At 41.1% G+C, this 20,352-nt stretch overlaps 1 protein-coding gene across 13 annotated transcripts in view; it reads right to left on the bottom strand.

The window, feature by feature from the left end:
- Positions 1-7,085, bottom strand: part of chl1b (cell adhesion molecule L1-like b) — a 58,356-nt gene extending 51,271 nt beyond the window's left edge. For 12 of the 13 annotated variants that reach the window (XM_035524140.2, XM_035524143.2, XM_035524136.2 and 9 more), the window contains exon 1: positions 6,802-7,085. The gene's annotated coding sequence lies outside the window, so the exon portion shown is untranslated. The remainder of the gene's footprint in view (positions 1-6,801) is intronic. The other variant, XM_081717423.1, reaches the window with a different exon arrangement.
- Positions 7,086-20,352: the final 13,267 nt, after the last annotated feature.

Raw genomic sequence — 20,352 nt, 5'->3', positions numbered from 1 at the left:
ACACACCACCTATTTAGTGTTATCTTAATGGAAAATCCCTCTAAACTCACTTCACAACAAAAAATGACCAATTATGATTTTAATACAGAATACTCATTTAAGAACACTTGCATTGTTAATGACTATGGACAAGCTACAGTAGCTTTCCATAAATTTGGTTTTGTGGAATTAGCTTATAATAAACTAATTTTTTCACTTGAAGTAGACCGTTTTATTCAGGATTAAAAGAGGCAAGGCAAATACACCCATACTTTATTCATATTCCAAGGAGCGATGCTGAAACATTTTCCCTGTAAATTTCTATTGCCTTCCACAGACTGAAGAGTGTTTTGTCAGCTAAAAGTGCAACCTGCCACAAACATTTTCTGAGGCTCATATTTAAAAATGAGAGTAAAAGAATGCCTTGGGGCGCATGTAGTTACATGGTGTAGTAGCGCGAGACAAACAAAATCCAATCATCAGTATGTTTATCCTTCCAGGTTAATTCACCTGGAAGACCTGTATCTTGAAATTAATTAATCAACACACTGGCAGCCTGGAGACTGCTGCATGCTGGGAGAGGCTGAGAGCATTTTAATGAGAATGGAATGGAAAGAAACAATGCTTCTGAAGCTGAAACACGATATTTCAAAGCTCAGATGTTCCACGGCAAAGAGACCCAATGAAAGACTATAGGGCATGCCACACAGCCGTGATTTGGTTTAGTGGTGCGAAAATACTGCGTTCTTCTGCTTGGGCTTACAACAATGCAATCTGCTGCCTGAATTGCTGAAAGCACAGAAGGTCCATACATATAGAAAGACTCAGAATCTTATGAGAAACAGTAAACTGATTCTCCGAGTAGAATGCACTGTTCTTGGAAATCTCGGGAGAGTAATTTACGGCCAAACCATTCCAGGTTTGTAGACACTGGGACACTTTAAAATATGAAGTGGGAAGGTGGTGGAATGGTAGGAGCTCTCTCTCCTAATAAATATCGATGCATCAAACAAATTGGTGCCTGGGTTTTATTTGGACAGTGCAGTGAGAAAAATAATGAGGTCAGAAGGTTATTGGTTCTCTGCAGGTGTTTCCTGGGTCAAATTTGTAATTACGGACATGGGGTAAAGTCCCCAAGCATAACACTGATTAATTGTCCCAGCACTCTGACTGGTTTGGCAGAGTTATTGCAACAACAGTTGCCGTTTCTGCAGGGTGAGAACATTAAGATCTGGACCATCACTGTGTCTTTGGCCTCAGTGCAGTTTTACAGCTCGGGGATGCCAAGAACAGGCACAAAGACTGTGCCTTTGCACCACCCCTATTAAATATCTTGAAGATTTTCCAAATGACCTTTTGCTGTGAGACATAGAGCACTTGGACATTTTATAGGGATTTGATCAATAGGATAAAAACGGACTGGTTTATTTGACGTTTCTGTTGCGCTTTGGACCAACCCTCCCTAAATCTGAGACATAAAAGACAGAAAGAGTAAAACGAAAGTGTTCCTCCTTCTCTTGTATGCTGGTTGCCAGCACTGCTGTTGTAAATGTACATCTTTAAGCTCTAGAAGCTGAACTGCTTAAGCTGTTGATTTAGCCGACGTAACCCAGTCACTTAGCATGCTCTCCACACTCTTTTATTCTAATCAAAGCTCATCATCAGCCCACTGATCCTCCATTAGGGGATAAGGGTGTCAGGCTCCAGGCATGGCTCTGCCTATAAACAAGCTTTTGCCATTCAGAGTAGATGAGGACATGCAGCAAAATGCCACACCGTAAGCCACTACTGGTGCAGCTTCATCAGCTGGGGGCCAGTGCATCTCCCTATAGCACGCAGATTGAATGGGTCCCATTGAGGTTGCCTGCACGTGGGTCTGCCCCTCTGTTTGCTTGATGAACAGGCATTATGGGCCGTGCCAAACAGGACAGTTTATCGGGGACATAGCTCATGCTAAACAAGAGAAGGGAACGATGCATTAGGCAGAGCACTGAACCAAATTTGTTCAGCCACATAGGCAATCGTGGGAGAGAAAGCACCTGGCACCCATATTTGCTGCAAGCTCGATATGCAGATGGGCCTAGTTGGATGTTTACACTGAGTCACTGGGTGTCTGTTGACAATATGCAATGGCAAATGTGACATATGTAGTAATTTGCCTTTCGGTACAAAGCCCAGCACAAAAGGTACCTTGCATATTATCAATTGGTTAAATTCTCCAGAATTAGTGCTTTGTATTTACTGTGAATCAGTTCTGTTTAACATTGGTGAAAGAGAACGTGTTTGTTAAAGGCGCAACAGGGCTCAAACCCTGCTCCATTAAATGTTCCTCCAAGTTTCTGAATGGCATACCCTTGTATTGAGATAGAGAGGGGCTGGAGCGAAGGGGAAACCCCTGCATGTTTCATATCACGTCCCTGGGCACAATGGGCCCTTTTACCGCCGCAAACTTCTGGGTCCACATGGCTGTCACATCCACCCTCCTTCATCTTTTCTCACTCCCATCCTTTCGTCTTCTCCACTCCGTCTCTGCGGGGTGTCTGTTCAACTCTGTCCGAACCCCTAAAACACATTCTCAAATGTGCTGCTATTCCACCACCAGTCAAGAGCATCCATCATTTTTATGGTTCTTGTCCTTATGCATATATTCGGCAGCCTACCCGCTTCCAGCCATACTGTGCAGTCAGTTGAATTATGGCAAGCTATGTCGCAAGCTTTACGTTTCGCGCCGAGGCGACTTTACTAGACACGTATCTATATCAGAGACATTGAAGTATCTCACGTACACATTAAAGGGACATATATTTTGTGTCTGTACCACGGTATCCCACTATTTCATATCTCATGCTGTGAACGTGTCAGAGTAGACTTCAGAAGCTAAGCTCCTCTTGTTTCTCTGGTACCATCCCCCACACATTCAAGGTTTAAAGCCTACACCAGCAGGGATTTGTAAAAGAGATAAGCTCCATAAAATGGAATATGACCTAAGGCATGGAAGTGTGTGTGTGGGGGGGGGGGGGGGGATCAGGGTTGGGGTAAGCAGTGGATAGCTTATTGTGTATTATTATATCACGCTAGCTTTGGGTAGGCCTAGAATAGGCTGTGTTACATTGGAAGTACCAATCTTATTAAAAAGAAATGTGAACACATTCAACCCTTTTAATAAGCTTATCAAGGATAATCTTCTAATGTTCATATAAGTCACCTAACATAAGCATGGTGGGCTTTTTGGGCTTCTATCCCTCAAAGTGCCACGATTAATACGTCTGAGCTGGTGATATTGATTGCTCTCTTTGCCATTGAGCAAATCTTGGCTCTCCTGTTGCTGTCATTGCCAGTATAACAGACAAATCAGCCAGAGGGTGCTCCAGAACCATATCAGGCTTTCAGTAATGAACCGCTAAGCTACAGAGGAACAGAAATGGACGTGTCTCTTGAAAAATGCGTTAGTAAACATTAACAGCTACTGTTTTTTTTTTCTTTTTCATCAACCAGCATCATATAACAACTCATACATTCACCACTTCATACCTCCCTTTGTCATGTGTCACATTATTTCATACTTAGCAAGTGGCATGGAAATTGTCATAACCAGGTGCTTTTTGGCCATAGGGGGCCAAAGCAGCTTTGCCAGCAGAGCAGACGTGCTTCTCTCTCTTCTGTTCTCCCCTCCAGAGCGGACCGGGCAAAGGAACCCTGAGCACATGTGATAACATTGACCCCACTTTCAGGTTTGTCCTTCAATGGAAACCGCTGATTAATTGGCCGTGTCGTGCGGTCTGCAATTGTTTATGGCCATTCACTGGTTCCAGTCCTGTGACGGTCTGTTTAATAAGATACGGGGTCTCCGGCGGTCGATGCCCTGCAATGCCCCGCCCCATTCCCCCTTAACCTTCCCTGCACCCCCTTCCACCAGCACCGAGCGGATGGAGCGGCATCTCATTCACATGCGTTCACGCGTGTACGAGAACCTCTCCCCAAAGTCACCCTTTTCTGGCATCATAAAGGAATCTGTGAGTGATAACAGGAGATGATGAGATGAAACAGAAAAGCAAAGGCTTTTTGAAAAGCATACACAAAAAGCCATGAGATACATGCAAAGGGGGAAAAAAAACAAAGGCAGGGGCTTCTAGGGACACTGCTGCCAGGAAGAGTGGATGTAGAGTAAATAGAAGTCAGACAAAGCTTTATTACACCAACACACAGTGCAAATGAAATGGCCCACGTTGCCTGTGCACTTTCAGTTTGACTGGGCATCGGTATCTTTCTACTCAGTAAGTGCATTAGCTACTGAACTAAAGCCAAGCTTCAATGTCTATAGACAAAAAGGGACTGGAAAGTAATAACACATGACAAATGTGAATCTAAGAGCCCAAACTAAAGCTGAGTGGTATACTTTACATTGTTCCAGGTGAAAGCTATTGGCTGGTCATGAGAGCTTGTCCACAGCGAATTGCCACACAGTAAATGCTGTAATATGATCTCTTCTGGCATTTTCCTTTCTTTTTTAGACAAAAACTCCCCCACCCAACCCAGTCATGATCCCAACCCAACCCTCTCCTGTCATCTTTCCCAGTTAATGCCATCCTGCCTCAGAAGACTTTACACTAGGCTTTGTATAATTGGACTGGGGGGGGGGCATATTTTGGCAAGGGTGCAGCTGCCTCCAAAGTAAATGCATCTGACTGACTGAATCGAAAGCTCCACATGGAAATGAGAGGTACCACTGTTGACTGCGGATTTGATCTCTGGCTGTGATGAGTGGATAAAAATATCGAGATGCTCAATGAATATTTTCAGGGAGCAAAAGAAGCAACAGCAGTTTTGCAGGAGAGTTGGGTCATGAGGGAGTGCAGTCATCCCTCTGGATTAGAGGACAGAAAAAGCAGATGAAGTTTCATGTAGTGTGGTTAGTATGAACTGCCTTAACTTTCCAAGCCAGGCAAACCGGCTGACATTTGCCCATGGACAGGTGGAGCTGTAGATTTTACTTCCATTGGAGTAATGAGTTTCATTATTTGGGGGATGCTGAGAGGAATTTGCCCTAATTTTCTCTACTGGGCACTAGTGGCCTGAATAGGCGCAACTTGGCACACTCAAGTGGTGAGAGAGTCCATCTAGGGATATTCATGAGAGCTTGACTAATAAAATCCAACTACAGTGACAAATTTAACAGAAGGGATAGTTATTTGTGTAAGTTATGTAGCACTGTGAAATTAGAATGGGAGTAGCGTGTTTTTTAAACTGGTGATGTGTACAGAGGGGATAGCTAAAAATAAAACTTCCCCCAAAATGTGAAAGACATCCGAGTAACTCAATTTTGATTTTTTTTTCCTTTCTTTTATCATGTTAAGCACTACAAAATCAATTTATCATCCCTTTGAGCTCAGTATCTGCATCTGAAAAGGGGTTTATTTTTAACAGTGCCTGTTCATGCTCCTGCAGTCATTGTATATTAAAGACATTTGATTAAACACAGGAAATCTCACCTCTATTTACCACAGTTCAATGAATGTAACTGTGATGCTTATCCTCTTTTTGCCAACACACTCAATGCACTATCAGTACAGGAGAGTCTGACTCATAACACTTTCTCTCTCTCTCTCTCTCTCTCTCTCTCTCTCTCTCTCTCTCTATTCTTTGAATGCTTTGTTAAAAACAGATAAACTACTGCTTCACCCAACTCAATTCAATTACAAAGCCTCAAAGCACTAGAGTCTTCTGACAGTAGCCTGCCTTCTGCCTTTAATGTGCCCTTAATTGCTGTCATTAAATTGTGGTAACTCATCTGGCTGTCATGACACAATCTCTCTGAGATAATTTAATTTTGCATCATTAGAGCAAAGCCACATTGATCAAGTTTCTCCACTGATGCAGATCGGAAATGGGCTGTATTGTAAAATTGAAGCATTAGTGGTAATGGTGTGCAAATAGTTTCTCATATAACTATCTGTCTAGAAGACCTTGTTGTGATAAGAGTCCACCACAGAGGAAAGAGCGAAAGGAAACACTCGAGCATCCGGCATAGTGTGCCGTGAGTGGTTTGTGTGCTATTCAAGGACAGACTTGTCAAGGTGACTGGAAATCAGACTCAAAGCAAACTCTTGTGAATATTTCCAGGTATTCATAGTGCACAAAGCTTCATATGGTAGCATATCTGGAAAAAAAAAAAAAAAAACCTACTTCAACTGGATCTTTCAGTTATATTACCAGGTACTATACTAACTGAATGAGACTGAATAACTGACGATGGATAAGTGAGGCTGAATGAAAAATTAAGATAATTCAAAAGCTTGACGTGCTTATTCATAACTGCATAGAAAAACTGTGAAAAACATGTCATGCCATTTGATATAAATCGTTATCTTATGGAGCCAGCATTGTGTGTAACAAGGCACATGTGCACCAGCAAGTTCACCAATAATTTAACTCCCTTTCTGTATTTAGCCTTCCACAGTAAGCAACAGAAGCAGTGGGACCATACGGTGTCACGGGGCGAAGTAAGCGCGAATACAACCTATTCTTGTGCAGCCTTCAGTGAAATTACTCCGAAATTACATCTTAAGGCAAGTCTCTACCTCCCAACGTGTCTGTTCATTTTGATAAACTCAATTACAATACACACAGTAACCTACTTTTTGATTATGCTCCACTGTCATCAACAGGCTATAAACAAGACAACCGCGACGGACAGAACCGTGGTGATTTTCAACTGTCAGCTACAAGCGGGAAAAAAAAACATTTCGGCACAAAGTGTTTCCAAACTCCGAGGAAATATCACACATAAACAGCATCGCAAACAGAAAAAAATAAACACTTTACCTGAACACTTTGTGTCCCTGCAGTTAAGCTTTCGTCTCGAGCGCTGTGTGATGCAGCTCACTAACGCACAGAGCAAATGCGTCGGGTCTGAGGAAACTGGCAAGAGAAGGCTTCCCTCAAGATTCAATCGTGTTTCTTTTTCTTTTTTTTTTAAATAATAGGTTCCCTCTACAAAGACCCTCAGTGAAAGAGACCCAATCGCGGTCAATAGCTTTTAGAAATCCATGGCAACCGAGAAAAACCCTCCACAACTTCACAACATTGTGACCGGGTTAACACACCCCCTATGACAGCGGCATTATTCCCGCGAATAAAACAGCCTACCGGTAGGTAGGGACGAGTAAGCTATTTAGCTAGGGAGGTCTGCGGGGAATATGTCCTGAGCATGTACAACTGTTCATTTCACCATATTTACGCAATTCCTTGGATATTTAGATAATTAAGCATTAAAAAATTAAAATTGAAAAGTAGCACGTGTGATGTCGATTAGGCTTCAAAGTTACAGACAAGGCTGCGTGATTTAATTACGTTTTGATGTTCGAGAAATATTTGGCAGTAGCGCATAGCCTATGTCGTAAGTGGCATAAGCTTTGTGTTTGGTCCTTGCTAGGTTGGTTTTCAGCACCTCAGACAGCAGCTTCCACTCGTTTCTTGATGCTGCCTGAGGGTGAAGCTGAGAACGCTAACCTTTCAACCTTTCACGTTTGGTTACCCTGTGCATTATCATGATAATTTCTCACGAGCTGCCATGTACTGTGCAAATGTTCGAGGACGTTAAAAAGACACTGTTGCTCTTAAAAGTCTGATGCTTTTCAAGACCATTTGGTGTTATTGGGGTATATAAGCAGAAAAAGGCTGTTTTGAACACTATTCTACTTTCCAACACCATTTAACAGCCAAAACCAGTGTCAAAAGGGGACTCATCGGAGCTCTGTGCTAAATGAGTCAGCCTGTAACTCATTCCATGGTCTACCCCATACATCCAAGACTACAAACAAGCAAAGCTAATCAAAACTAATCTAATTTGGGCCGATTTAATCTTATTGGGAGGCTTACAAGATGACATTTGCCAGGCACCAAACGTAATTGGATCTTTTTATGAAGCTACCTACTCCTCAAAGGGAACTCTCAAATCTAAATTGATTTATTGTCAGCCTGAGGACACCTGTCAGGCACAAGGTTCCACTCTGGAGTGAGAGAAAATTATTTCTCACCCTCCCCCCACCCCAGCGGAGAAGTCTGCAATCAGATAGACACGTGATAATAGAAAGGTTGGGGGTGGAGGGTGGGGTGGCAGCCCAGCTGTGCATGAATGATGTACCACAGCTGCCTAAGAACAGATAACAGGATTTTAGTATGTCCTTATATACTCTTTAGAAACCCCACAAATTATCTCAGGTTCAAGTTAAATATTAAAGAACTTATGCAACTACAATGAGAATTTATGTGAGAGTATGTATATATTTGCATTTGACATTTGATTAATGGGTATTTCATTGTAACAACAATAAAGAGTGTTCATATTTGCACAAGTACAGTTTCTGATGTTTTTGTACATCAGCATATCAGATGTGATATGAACAGTGACTATATGTGTCTCCATAGGAAGACCAGACCCTAGATGTAAGTGCAGTCTTTATTCCAAAGACACAAAAATCCAGCAAAAAAGGGATGAGTCTAAAACAGCCCAGAGTCAAAAACCATACTAATCAAAACAGAGAAAGACAAATGGCTCAAACATTGCTTTCAGGAACAATTAGGCAAGGCCTTGCAAACATAACTTTGCTTGAGGCAGTCTTTAAGTGATCCATCTGATTATGAGGTGCCTATGAGAATGTGAAACAGGTGGGTAGTGGGCAATTTCAGTGATCAGAATTCTGGGAACACAGCGTATGGATGGGTCCTTTCAGAAGGAGGACGTGACACTATGAAGTTAAAGCAGAGAGCCCTTTCTTTGCATAATCCTCCCATTTTGTGACTAGTAAAACTAGTCAAAGATGGGTGTATGTCCTGCAAAAAAAAACACTGTTTTTATGTATTTTTTTATGTTTATTATGTATTTTTGCATGTTGAATCCAGATATTTTTTTCTGAATATCACCCATAGTTTTTTTGTTGTTCTAGTATATTCATGTCCTTATATAGGTAAGTGCTGTATTGGCAGACTGCTGCTGGACACTGAAGAGGAATGTTTCTGAAGGCAAATATAGACAAAAGTCATACACTGTACATTTCAGAAGTAAATCTGTACACATTTTAAGTGCAAAACACCCTCATTTATAAATAGACATAATTAAACAAGTTAAACTTAATTGCTCTGCCACTTAAAAACCATACTGTCACAAGTGTAGATCATGCAGGAAAAAAAGGAGAAGGGAAATGCAAGTCTCCAGCTGAAGAGTTTAAATGAACAATATGAAAGTCAACATAAAAGTGCACTAACCAGAGCTAAAGAAAACCAACGTAACAAACAGTATCAATGACCGACAGTCAGGCATGACAATTTGACAAAGGCTTATAAAGGGAAGAATACAGTAACATAAACAACCTAATAACACACAGGTGGTGCGGACACTAAGGCAAAACATGCTCCACCTGAGAGGGGCGTGGCAATAAACCTAAACAGAGCACATGCGAAACAACATGAAACGTAAACAGCCACGTGCAACGCCACCGCTGCCTGACAGAGGCCACTGATGGGGGGACACTGTCACACATACATGATAGAATAATTCTAATAACAGATTCACATTCAATGTAAAAAGTACCATTAGGGCCACTATTTTTTTTGGGGGGGGGGTTAAGTGTTGTCTATTGAGCTGTATAGCTGGCTGCTCACTTGTTTCTTGAATTTTATGCGACATTATTATTTTGTACATAAAAGGTTTAGAGTTTAATCCAGTGAGGTCACTTGCCCCTGTAGTTTATTGCTGCTGACTCTTACCACGCATTCCAAACAAGTGTCAGTATAACCAGCACAAAAACTAGGTTCAACAAAATCAGCTGTCTGGCACATGGTTAAGAAGCAAGAATGTACAAGTGAGTTTAGCAATAGCTAACAAGCTACTCAAGACCACTGTCCCAATGTAGTGCTGACATATCTATGAATTTTATCAGTAAAAATATGGAATGTTCTTGTTTTGTCAAGTCTGTTATCTGATGTGAATATGTATTTTGCCCACTAAGGACAAGCCTGAAACCATAGTGCCCCTTGAACAAATAGGAAGTGAAAATGGCTGTAATACATATTACATTATATGTGATACCTAACACAATAAGTACTTCATATACAACTATATATGTGTATGGCCAGTACATATGAGTTCATTTTAGTTTGAGCAGTTTGTAGTCCCTTGGAAAGGGTAAAAGTATATATAAATAAGACTGTGGTCCACATATTGCTCACATTCCACGTTAACCTCCTTGTTTCTATGTTTCATTATTTTATATCCAAGATGCTGAACTGGCTCCTTGAACTGAGCCAAAAACTGTGTCACTGTCCAAATAATTACTGGTTGCTCCAAAGACAGAGCTACTAGTGATAGAACTGCTACTATCCACTGACACTTTACATTATGCCCTATGAACTATTATGCCAGATTTACAAATGACAGGTTTAATAATGTTCAAAAATGTATGTATCATCTAACAATTCTTTCTGTAAAACCACATTCAACCTTAGCTCATTACATTCAGAAGCCATGGAGGCAGATAGCTGGTGCAGGAATGAACCAGCGACCTCTGTACTCCTTTAGCAAACACTAGCTGACTCTGTCAGAAGTGTCAAAGGTCACCAGTTCAGCTTGAATAGAATAATGCCTTCCGCATACCCCCCCACCGACCCCCGACCCCCATTCTGGGATCTCAGCAGCATAGAGGTTCTTCCTTTGACATTCTGAGGGCTGCATAATGAGAACAAATGATGTGGAACTCGTAATGCGGCTTGTCTTCTGCCTGCTGAGACCCTGCATGTATCTTCCAAGGAAATGCACCAGAGAAAGACCAGATTGCAAAGGCAGATACCAATTCTAGAAGGTTTGCTGTAATCAAATCTCCTTTAAAAAATTCAGACACTTGGCAGTTTATATTTTAAAAAGCAATATATGGCAGTATTGCAAGAAATGTGATGCCATGGCAACAATTCCATATATTATTATGAAGTTGCTTGTTCATAATCTTGTGCACCAGTGTACCCATGAATCTCATCCCTAAGAACATATGTTAGCATGATTTAAATATTAGTTTAAAGTTAACATATGACAAAAGATGCTCCTTAAATATGTTCCTTATATATCATCTTATAAGCGTTAAGCATACAATAAGAATTTAGACATTAGACACATTTTCTGAAGAAGACTAATAGAATAACATGGTCTGGAACAGTGCCCCCTCTACCTCTCTTGTTTTCTTTTTTTGCTCTCTCTCTCTCTCTTTCTCTCTCTCTCTCTCTCTCTCTCTCTCTCTCTCTCAAGCTTTACACTGTCTGAATATACAACGAAGGGAAGACCCACCACACACACACAAATATACATTCACTCATACACACACACACATGCTAACATATATTTCAATGTATCATTACAATTTTTTTAAAGAAATGTATTGTATCCCTTGGTCCCTTTCATTGTTTGTAACAAATCCAATTTCCATCAGCCAGTCTCAAACTAAAAAAAAGAAAACATAGAAATATCAGAACAGTGGCTCTGCATTTGCAACACTTTGATTTGCCTTTTTACATTATCTCAATGGTAAAATTATACATAATTTAATGAATGATTGTTTCTTTTGTCCATACAATATTTTTTTTACATTATCTCACTTTTGAAACCCCCAGCAAGGCATACTGCTTTGTCTTTTGTCAAGTTGCCATTCATATCTCACACCATGGTTGCGGGGTGATATATGATAGGCTATTAACTGGAGTGCTCCAGTGATATCCATATAATTCTAATATCATGCTTTCATACTTCGTTTCTCTATAATCCCCCCACCAGGAGTTCCGGGACTGAATATATTGCAAGGAGAGGCAAGCAAATATCACAGAATGTGCACGTGTCAGACTAAATCCCAATGAAAGATCTCATCCCAGGGGGAGGAGCAGTGGAGGCAGGTCCACAATTAATATCAGTACACTGCAGAGAGACGTGACTGTTCTAAGGCCTTAGGGGGAACAAGATGTGTAGTCCCTAGAGAAATCGTTCCACACTGGTTAGGGCCCTAACCATGGGATTCCGGGAAGTCATTTACTCTTAATGATTATCTCACGGAGGCAAAGGCATGAAGGAAAGGCTCCTCAAACAGGTTGGAATAAAAGCAAACTAGGCAATGTGGAACATTTTTAAAAGTATAGAACACCAGGCATTTGTTTATCGGAATGGAAAACATTGTGCCAGGCTGAGGTCTTATCATGCATGTCTCTGGAGAGAGTACACAACAGAGACATTGGGGCCCTTGTATGTGGGGTGCTGTCTGGGACTGCACTGTGAGAATTTAACATAACATAATTACAATCCTCAGTAGATGACTGGCGCACAATGATGGTGTGATCATGCAAGTAATTGACTGTTCGTTCATGTACTGACATCCTGGAAGGGACTTGCATCTCCATATCAGATCTTGGTGCGGCACAAAGAACCTCAGTGTTTCAATTTATCTTGACTGATCTCATACATTCAAGCTCACTGTTGAAAAAATATGCTACCTTGGGGTGCTGAAAGCAATAATATCCTTATGAATAAAAAAAGGTCTCTCAGGCAGGCCAGACATGGCCTGGCACAGTGCCCTTGTTGAAGGCGAAACATGATGCTACCACAGTTTGGTCCTGAATCCCAGAGTTGACTCAAATGTGATGATCATCCTCCCTCGAGGAACTGAAGATTGGATTTTGGTCACATCTCAGTTCAGAAGCTTGTTTCAACTGTCAGAGGCTGATCAAATGTTTAGTGATGAGCCAAACGATGGACTCGGGGGAAAGAATGTACCACAGACTCAGCAGAGGGTGATTTTAGCTGGAGTACAGACAATCGATTCCAGTAGTCTCTGGGGCCAAGTATGCAATTTAAGCTTCCATGCTAATTAAAAAGGAAAAGGATTCAAATGAATGTGGGTGAGCTTGAGTATTTTTGCCTTCCACGTTTTGACTCTATAAAATAATGTATAACTGACAACTAAATGCCAAGGAATAAGGTTAGTGGGACAGGGAGAAAGATGAAAGATGAGATAAAAGGAGAGAGAGAGGGACAAGGAGAGAGGGAAAGATGGGCACAGACCTGAGGGAGAGTAGGAGAAAAAGAGAGAGACACAGCATGGAGAAAGCTTGTTTGAGACAGGAAGGAGAGTGAGACAGGAGGGAGATAGGAGGGAGAGATGGAAAGACAGCTTTCAAGGGAACCAGAGACTCTCCCAGCTCTCTGTGTGATTATCCTTCCAAAACACTGACTATGAATATACACCGTGTTCCTTCTGAGCGGAGATCCAAGGCTGGGGTGCTTCTGATTAGGCCTTTGCACTAGTTTTCTCCAGAGAAGCTCACCGACGACTCACTTCCCCAAGCGAAGGAGTCATTTTGACTGACAGACAGCCATCAAACAGGGTTGTGCATTCCAGGCACCGACATTTATGAAGTCTTTTTAAATGACCCGTCAGCGCTTATCACGAAGACATCACATCTGGATCATCAGCCTGCATGGCCATATAAGTCTGAAATGAAGTGAGATCACTGTTATGGGCGCGACTAGTCGGATGCCTGGACTGAGTTTTGGAACAATCCTAAAATGAATTGCTCATCTTCATCATAGTTTATGGGTGCTTGTGATCAATATGCTGACAGATCGGTGCATGACTCAGCAAGCACTTCATCCTTACGGGAAATGCTGATAGTCAGACATCGAGCGCCACGATGTCATAATGACACAGGCACCGGGAAAAAGGACAAGGCCCACGCTGCAGTATGACACCGGCCTAAAAGTCTGCCCACTCCGCCTCTCCCTGCTCTGCCTCCTTCCCTCTCATCCCTTGTATCTACACAATGGCCCTCAGTGTAACTGCTCAGACAGAGGATTGGATGAGCAATTTTCCCAGTCCTTTGTCTGATTCCCTCTGGAAAATCTGACACTATCACTGTTGCATAGTTCTGTCCAGCTACTGATTATATGTTGACAAGGCTCATATTTACAGTATGACAGCTAAAAAGATCCATTATGGGCCTATTTACAGACTGCATTTGCTATTAAAATACGTTGAACATTGCCTGGCTGTAAGAAGATAGAGGCTATAAATTTCATGCTACGAAGCTTAGTGTTGAAATCTGAGGAGTAGGCCAGGACACCCACATCTTCACGGGAAATATAAATGGCAAAATTGTCCCAGAAAGTCTTTGGAAGAGAAACGCAAAGGTTTTCTAAATGTTAATGTTCTTTTCCTCCCCCCAACCCTAGCTGCAACTGCTTTGCAACACCCAGCAGTTGCTATGGAGATAGAAGCTATGTGGCATGCAGGAAGTTCATTAACTATCCAATTGCATATCATTAGATATTGTCCAACACGTAGGCCCCGGCGAATGAATGTCGGCTTTAGTATCCACTCTTTATTTTTAGCTAAGGCACTTGCCTTAAACAAATTCATCGTTTCTTTCCAGTGCTGACGACAGTGAACGATTCTTCTTCTGCCCCCGACAGTCCAGAGCGTTCTAAGAGTCAGAGCTCTCTTCCTTTGAAATCATAAATATGGCTATTGTATGTCTCAGCCAATGAATAGTCTTGATGGGGCACATGTGTTTGCGTCCTGTCTGGCTGTAGAGGGCGGCGAGGGGGCGGGAAGCGGCCACACAGAAGAGTGCCTGATAAATCTGTCGGGCCGGATAAAGTGACAACTGGTTCTGGTGTTCGACGTCTGTTCGCGTGTACAAAGGCATCCAGTGTTTCAAGAAGGTCTATGCTGTTTACTTCACGGTGTTAGTTAAAGCGAAGCTGCGCGCTGTACACAGCATCAACGTTACGGAGCCGCACGTCGCAGATATAAAAGAGCTTTTATATTTCTCTCATAGATGGAAGTGGTTCTTCCCATGGAAATTGCGTTGGCGATTGATGTTTTCTATTAAGCAGATATTAAAAGAAACAAGGAAAACCTTCATCTGCTGCAGTGTTGTTGCAAATGTGGCGGGTTTTGTTGTTGTTGTTGTTGCTGCTGCTGCTGTTGTTGTTGTTTTTTAAAAGAAATAATTTATTACTCAAAGCCTGAATCGATAGTGTACGTATTAGACTACTATATTGTGCTGCCAAGGCCTGTTTGTCACTACAGGTTTCACTCTAACCAGAAATGTAAGCAAAGCTGCATTTAGAGCTGGGAACCTACTGCAGACAGTAGGAGCTGATCAGTTCTGTTATAGCAGTAATTAGCTGCTGTGGAGATAGGCAGACGTTCTTTGTGGCAGTTTGAGGACATGAGCAGCTCTCCCTAGAGCTGGTGACGATGTCTTTCCTCCTTATCAAGACAAATAAAGCAACACTTTGATGATGTCAGTCATGAGCCAGAGTCACCTAATCAGTCTCACGGCTGCTTAGTGTGTGCATTCATTTCTTGCTGTTTTGGTGTATGGGTGTGTGGGTGTGTGTGTGCGTGTGGGTGTGTGGGTGTGTGTGTGTGTGTGTGTGTGTGAGAGAGAGAGAGAGAGACAGAGACAGACAGACAGACAGAAAGGGGGTCTAGACTGTATAATGAACATCCTTTGCCTGGTTATGACATGTTGGCCTTTTGAAATGGGTTGTTGTCTGTGTGGAATTAGAAGCTAAAGTGCAAGTGTTAATGGCTGTAATGAATTTATAATAGCTCATTTCTAAAACTACAAGTAGGCCTAGTCAATGTGATGAAATGAAGGTACAATCATATGAGAAATTAGCATTTAGGGTCTATATTCAACATTTCTGTGCCGGTATACCCAATTACTACAGACATGTAAACCTGAATTTCAGGGTAGAAGATCTTAAGGAGTTCTATAGGATGATTCTAATGCATGCACAATCGGATAATCTTTTAATCAAAACTCAATACTTTTTCCTATTTGCTAGCTGTTTTCAACACAACGTTTAAGAAACAGATCGTCTACTATTAAAAGTGGGCATCAAAAATAAGAAAAATTGACATAGGCAGCGGAGATTTTACAGTAGAATTAGGTCTTAATGTTTTTCTCCATTTATAAAAAATAGAAATTGCTGAATGTGATTTGGTGCTCGGCTGTGTTTAACTCATGAGTGCGGTGCATTGTTTCGCGCTTTGCGTTATGCATCTATGGCGGTTTAGTTTCGTTATGCAGCTTGCGCCAAACTGGATGTTGAATGTAAGGTTGAGCTGCCCTCTGCTGGCTCATCATGTTACAGTGGTTCACATATGCTTTTTGGCCATTAACAACTCCCCTTCTTCCATCGTCACTTTCTCAATTCTATAGTACATTTTTGTTATTAAAATATTTACAATTTAAATATATATATAAAAGCAGGAAAAAGCAAAGGTTTTCAAGCAGTATTTTACACTGTATGATGTTGCATTACGTTGAGCCATTACTCCATGTGTAAATGTTTTCCCTGGTCTGTGTTGCCCCCTGATGGTGGAAAAATTCAGTGGGCCTCTTTCAACGAAATGCGCCGATTATCCCGAACGCAACATACAGAACGCTTACAGTAAGACTGATAAGTTAATTAAATTGTCTGTTACTTTTGGTACAAAGCATTTTCTTATTATTGTTTCCACAGTATCCAGACAGAATGCACTGTATTCAGCCTACATGTAGGCCAATATTACTAACAACAGATAGGCAATACACACAATATTCTGAATATATACACACAGATAATGCACAATGTACACTAAACCATATAAAACGTCTGAATATGCAAATATGATACAGAAATGACATGGTATAAACCAAAATTGCAGCCATGCATTAACAGTAGGCTGGTTGTGAGATTTTAATGAGATCCAAATTGATTCAGTGACTAAGCTTATTAGTAAGACAGATGCTTAAACTTGTTAATAATGTGTACTGCTTGTGGCCAGATCATGGTGGAACCTGGTGTGTGGCATGCATTGGCTTTTATGACTCTTAGTCCATAGACTGTGATGCGACAGTTTGGAACAGGTCATTTGGGACAGGTCATTTGTGGTATCGGGGAATTTACTGGCTTTGTGGTGGTGGTCAGAATGTGCTAGCTCACAGAGGTTTTGTGTCAATTTGACACTTGTCTATAGTACATTCCTGCCCCAGAAAGAGTCATTCTCCTATGTGTTAATGCACTCTCTCAGTTACACAGTAATAGAAAAGCCACTCCTGACTCATCTATGTTAAGTTGGCATGTCTAAAGTCCCCAAAACAATGCCCCAGTTCCATCCTCAGTGTGAACGGGCATAAAAAAATCCTCTTTCCGGCATAAAAAAAAAAATCCTCTTTCCTTTTGAAGCCCGACATCTCCAAAGTCTGCTTTTGCAGTTTAGCAATATTTAAAGATAAAATTGCTGTCCTGACAGCCCCTTGATGATTCCTCAGTTTGCTTGGCGTCTGCGGATGTGTGACTACCACCCGTAAGTCGGTTTATTGCGGTATTGTCAGTTTCAAAATGTGGTTGTTGCTATTTTCAGCCATGTACTCCAAACTTGAGTTCAGGTTGCAGCCTTCAGGGACACAATAGCACTGCTGCTGTTCAGAGTATGTGCTTCTGAAAGTCCGCTACAGAATCATATCAGCTTCAGTTTACATAAAGACCCACAGCCACTCTAGTGGAGTAAACGTACTCCTGTCCACTAACTTTCATGTTAGGTTTGACCAGTATTACAGTATTAAATGCAAAGCTATATTTGGTGAATATGTCATAGTGTCTGTACTGTCTAATTATTGTACCAGCCTTTTAGCTGTGGAGCCCATAATGTCACTAGGCATCTAACTACGTAATGTAATTTTATAGAAGAATCTATGAGCCAGCTAGTCAAGGAGGAAAATGAAACATGCTGGCAATAATGTCGAGATTTTGTAAATTATTTTGTGAACTAAAGCAAAGAGTTTATTCCCTTACTAAGCAGATCCTGTGGTGTATTTCTACTTTATAAAGATTGTGTGTTTTAGTTTGTTGTTTATGAATGTGTTGTTTATACATATACATATACATATATTCATATGCTCATCACTCATACACTCACCAGCTGTTTTGTTGCAACACCTTGTAGGTCTACAGTCAGAGGCCATAGTTTATCTGCTGCCACACACAGTTGTATTATCCATCCTCAAACTCTTCATCAAAGGTCAGTTTCTGACCACAGGACCACTGCTGGCTGGATATTTTTGGCTAGAAGACCATACTTAAGCCACCAATGGCAGTGACACATTAAATCTCCAGTGATACTGCTGATACTCATACTCAGCACAAAACTCACTACCGGACCACTACCCTGTCAATGTCATTGCTTCATTGCAAATGGACTGCCACCAAAATAAAATAAAAATAATATCACTAAGGGTGCTTTGGTCAGATACTGACCAGATTACATTAAAAACATTTTTTTTTAAATTATTTTACATTTCTGTGACTCCTTTCTCTTTCCCCTGTCTGCACAAGAAGCATAAATTGCTGTTATTTAAAATAAGTTCTGAATAATAAAAGTTCAAAAAGTCATACATGACTATACTGTCTACATGACGATCCTGGTTTTCAAAAAAGCAGATTCAAAGGCTTTTCTAAGGCCTAAATGATCGCCCCATTGATTTGTGTTTAAGAAGGTAATGAGACACTGTGTTAAGGAGTGGTAAATGTATCAGTACTGAAGCTAGACACTTGATGGGAAACAAGTTTTTATAAGATGAAGGGAAGTTTTTATAAGATCTAGGCTGCAAAAGAGTGAGCCTGCTCTTTCAAGACTTCAACAAGGCAAATTGTGCCCTTGTCTTTAAAGTGACTCACCTTACAGTCAATGCCAATTCTCCTCCTCTGCTTACAATTAAGGACCATTCCTGACTGTGCAGGATAGAACGAGGAAACACAGGCCTGCTGCTTTCATTGTCCATGCAACCCCAAGAGGGACAATTTTTGTGCCCTTGAGGAAGGATCCTGTCCTTAATTACTTTGGTTATGGCTCTTTTGGAAAAATGTGAACAAGTATATGTGGTTTATAAAGTGCTTCCCAGCATGAAAATGGGTTTAAGATCCTTCTCTAGAGATAACTTCATTATTTATTCAAGTGCTATATCAAGCGAACTCAACTACATCTGCCACAGTTTTCCATAATTGATGAGGGTAACCTTTGAATTTTTCTTTCTTCCTTTTTATTTGAAATATGTTTCTTTATTTTCTTTGTATGATTGCTTGTAGGCTTGTAGAAAAATATTGTAGATTGTGCATGAAGTTCAAACAATGCTCTGCATAACACTGTGTGCAAATTATTAATTAGCTAGCCAGCAGAATGGACTGTACTATATATTAACCATGAAGGAAACCAGTTGCCTTGGGAACTAAGCACATCCATTGTTTTACCCATCCAGACATCATGCCATTTGAAATGAAGATACAGGCTATATATGACCAATAGCTGGAGTTATTCAAGAAAGCACATCTCACATTTTAAGCACTTCTACGAAGCCCTACACAAAGGCCATCCTAACTTGCTACATTTGAACAATCACAGTTAGCCCTGCTTCGGATGTGCATCAAGAGACACTACTGCCACAAATGTGTCACCACTGCTGCTGATTCCTTGGTGACCTGCACAAGCCCAACACAGTGCCATGCTCCAGTGCCAGCTTGAGCTCATGCCCAGTACCATCTGCTAACAGCGTACAAAACTTGGCTGCAATCTCGTGCAAGGGAGATGATCCCAAAGTGCACTTCTGCTAAGATAATCCAGCTCCTCTATCCAGCACTCTCAAAGATATGTCTCACACCCATGTCTCTTCTTAAAAACTAAACTGAGTTACAAGATGAGAAATTCAGCTTATTCATGGGAGAAACAACCACAAAAGAGGTTCGATAATGAAATATGTGTCTAAGATGAGAAAAGTGCCTACAAACAAAGCAGACAAGAAACCCATCATTTGAGTCAAATCTATACAGCCAGAAAATGATGAAATCGTATTGATATGGTGACCTTTTCAAAACACTTCAGATTAAAAGTAGCCAGTGAAGTCCTGAGTTAAGCAAGAGGGATAATAAGGGAAAAGAAATGGATGTGGTGCAGCTGGCTGCATGGTTTCACGCTGCACGGTTCAGAACGAATAAATGACGACCTGTCACTTTGTTCTCTGTAAAACTCAAAAAAAGGGTTGAAGGCTGTATTGCCACAGATTTATAATCAAAGCATGACATTCAAGCAAAAGTAGTCAATATCCTGTAACAAAAAAAAACATGTTTGTGTGTTATATATGAGCTCAAAAAATCATCGTGAACAAATCGTCCAAATACGGCATGTTTCGAGCAGCTTTATTCAGTTGCATGCGACATTATATGTGCAAAGTGGCATTTTCCTTGACACCAGCCTCTTTAATATCCCTAGTGCTGGGCGTTCTCCCAGGTCTTCA

This window comes from Electrophorus electricus, chromosome 7 (genome assembly GCF_041902795.1).
Source record: "Electrophorus electricus isolate QZ-2024a chromosome 7, ASM4190279v1, whole genome shotgun sequence".
Taxonomy (NCBI): domain Eukaryota; kingdom Metazoa; phylum Chordata; class Actinopteri; order Gymnotiformes; family Gymnotidae; genus Electrophorus; species Electrophorus electricus.
Note: the sequence above shows the minus strand (reverse complement) of the source record. Positions and strands in the feature narration are given on the sequence as shown.